Source organism: Eublepharis macularius, chromosome 2 (genome assembly GCF_028583425.1).
Source record: "Eublepharis macularius isolate TG4126 chromosome 2, MPM_Emac_v1.0, whole genome shotgun sequence".
NCBI classification, from domain to species: Eukaryota; Metazoa; Chordata; class Lepidosauria; order Squamata; family Eublepharidae; genus Eublepharis; species Eublepharis macularius.
Window position 1 is genome coordinate 48,854,781 of NC_072791.1, and position 3,628 is coordinate 48,858,408.

Below are 3,628 nucleotides of genomic sequence, written 5' to 3' on the forward strand. Positions count from 1 at the left end.
AGAAGGGAAGAGAGGGCGATCTTTACAAGAGGAGAAGAGATAAGTTAGAAACATGTTGTAATTGTTAATTTGATATTAGGTTTTTTATAGTTTAACATATAATATCTATTTTAGTAGTATATTAGAATGAATAAGAAAAGAAAAAGAGATATAAGCAGTAGATTTAGACTGCGGGTTGGAAAACTGTTGGAGGTCTGGGATAAAGGGGGGAGGGGAAAGGGTGGGGGAATATGGAAATGAGGGTATTAATAAAAAAATTTGTAATATTAAATTTTACTCACCCAATAAAAATCTTTAAAAAAGAGAGAGAGAAATTTGCCAATTGCTTCTCTGTATTGCTGATTTCTTTCAAGTAGCATCCCATCTGTAAGACTGAGGTAACTGGGTTTAATTGGTACGCTTACCCTTTTGGCATCTTCCATTCCCAGAAATTCTGCAAGATCTTTGATTTTGTGTTTCTGGTTTAGGAGGAAACTCCCTTTTTCTGTTGTCTCAATTTGAATCCCAAGATAATGTTTTAACCCTCCAAGCTGTTTTACTCTCACATTTTTGTTTAGTTTCTCAGCAATTTCATTTGCGTGCTCTCTGTTCTCACAGCACAGGATCAAATCATCCACAAACACAAGAATATACTCAAACTGTCCATTCTTTAGTCTTGAAAATAGGCAAGGTTCTGCCTTTCCTTGTTGAAATATTTGCTTCTTCAGTAGTTCAGATAGCTTTTCATTCCATGATCTCACATGGCACAAACCGTAGAGACTTTTGTTGAGTTTGCATACAAGGTTCTCTTCTCCTTTCTTTTTGAATCTGTCTGGTTGAGTCATATAAAACTCCTCAGTTAAGTCTCCATTGAGAAATGCAGTTTTGATATCTATATGCTCAGCATACATCCCTCTTGATGCTGCTACGCTTAGTAGGGTCCTGATTGACATGTGCAAAAGTTTCAGTGAAGTCAGTCCCAGGTTGCTGTGTAAATCCTTTGGCCACTAGGCGAGCTTTGTATTTATCAATGCTTCCATCAGCGTCGTATTTCACCTTGAACACCCATTTGCATCCGATAGCCTTCCTTCCAAGTGGCAACTCAGTGAGTGTCACTGTTTGATAGCTTTGTAAAGATTCAAATTCCTCATGTGCAGCTTCCATCCATTTGTTTCTCCCATGGGTAGGCATTTCTGTCATCTCCTTCCAGTTTGAGGGTTCACACACAGGTTGTACACTTGTACAGAATTCAAATCTTTGTGGTGGTACTCCTTTGTTGATTCTTTGTGAACTTCTCACAGTGGTCTCGGTCTCCTCTGGCCTGGCCTCTCCTGCTCCCCCTTCTGATTCCAGGGTTCCTGCCTCCCCTTCTGATAGTGGAGCCTCTTCTTGGTGCTCCTCCTGTGGGTTGGCATCCCGGGCAGGTGGCCTTGTAGCCAAATCAGTAAAAGAGACTTCTTCAGCTTCTAGGCTGGTTTCCACTGTGGAGTCCTTCTCAGGAGCTTGGAAAGTGTCACTTTCATCAAAGTAAACCACATTGCTTATTTTAACTGAGAATGTTTCAGGATTCATGATTTTAAATCGCCTTCCACTGGGTGCATACCCAACAAGAATTCCCAGTTCTGCCTTGGGGTCAAGCTTCCCTCTCTTTTGCATAGGTATATGTGCAAATGCCTTAGCCCCCCAAACTCTGAGATGTTTGAGTCCTGCCTTTCCTCCAAAGCACATCTCAAATGGTGTCTTTCCTGTAGCCTTTGATGGAACTTTATTATAGAGATAGGCCACTGTAGTTACAGCTTCTGCCCAGCAGGTGTCAGGCAGACCAGCATGAAACAACAAGCAAAGACTTGTCTCTAATAGGCTTTGATTGAATGGCTCTGCAGGCCCATTCTGTTGTGGAGAGTAGGCGACGCTTGTCTCATGTGTTATTCCTTCCTCCTCTAGGAAATTTTGGAACTCACTGCCACAATATTAAGTTCTGTTGTCAGTGAACAACACCTCTGGAGCTTTGTTAAATTTGTTTCTCATGATGGCTACATAGTTTCTGAACTTATCCAGCGCTTGACTCTTAGATTTCAGTACATAGACAAATGCATATCTTGTTGCAGCATCCAGAAAACTTACAACATATTTATGTCCTCCAAAAGAGGTCTTAATTGGTCCAATCACATCTGAATACACTTTCTGCATTGGCTTTTCAATTGGCTTGGTCTGTTTCCTGTTGTACTTGGAGGCAGTCCCCTTTGCCTTAGCACAAACTGAGCAGCCATTCTTCAACCACCATGAGTTCCCGCTGCCTGATGACCCGAAGATGGGATTCAAGCAACACATTCCTGCCAACACCAAAGTTATGTTGATCAGTGATATTGGTGAGCAAGGACATTCGTTCACACTGTGTAGAAGGGGTAGGGAATGCAGTGTGAGTGGGTGGGAAGAGAGAGAAGCTGATGGATGAGCAGTGCCTCCCCAAGCATCTCGTCTTCTCGAGACCTCGAGTTTTCTCCTAAGCCCTGAGAAGGAACGTTGGGCGGAATCCTGGGTCACTTACGTTGATCACATTTCTGCCCTAGACTAGAACTGGAATAAAACAGGTCTGCTCTTGTCTTACCATACTAACTAAAACTGGCCACCTACTGTTTAATGGACTGATGGTTAAATTGATCCATCTACTAACTGAGCCTTGCAGCTCCTGGGGTACATTTGTATAGCTTTACTCTGAGCAAGCAAGTTGAGCTGCTTTTGTTTTTGAATATAGCATTTCCTGAGCATGTACACCACTTGTTCTTTCTCTTGCATGAACACACACAGTGGAATTGTGATGTTGTGTCAGTGTCTTGAGCAGGGCTTTTTTTCAGGGGGAACGTGGGGGAACGGAGTTCCGGAACCTCTTGAAAATGGTCACAACAATTTCAATTCCACAATCTTTCAACAATTTTTGAATAGAGTTAATATTTCTATGACCTAACCTGCAGTGCCAGGTGGAGAGAAAGTCAGTGTGCTGGAATTCATTTAATTCTGTTTGATATACTGGTAGACCAAAGTCCTTTAAGTAAAAGCATTCATCCATCTTTTGTGCCATAATCTCAACATCAATTTTAGAATTATAAATGCAAAAGACATCTCCTTTCACTGAAAATTCAATTCCGGACTTCAACATCTTTTCAAAAGACACAATATTCTGGTCAGCCTTAGGGGCATACATACAATTTTCCAGAGTTATTTCTACTATTTCTCCATGAACATCCAAAACTCTTATTTTTTGCTGTTCCAGTCCCTTCAACCTTCAATGCAGACCCATCAGCAAGGGTCATACTGCATTTATAGCCTTCATCCAAGCTTTCAAAGTAAGCCTTATTGTGAGAAAGGTGAGCGGTTGAACCTGTGTCAATTAACCATAAGCCTTTCACATTAAAATTATCATCTGAAACCATGCAGGCAAAACTCTTAGGAGGATTTGTCTTTGCTCCATGCAAGTCTCCCTTTTTCTTCCCATCAGATCCACTTGTCTCTCTACGGCCTCTGGGGGTCGTGTGCTCAGTGGATTCCCTTTGTCTCTGGTAAGCTCCACAGTGTTTGGCATAATGCCCCTTCTTGTGGCAAAAGTCACACACTACAGCCTTTCGTCTATCAACAACTTTCAGGGCTTGCA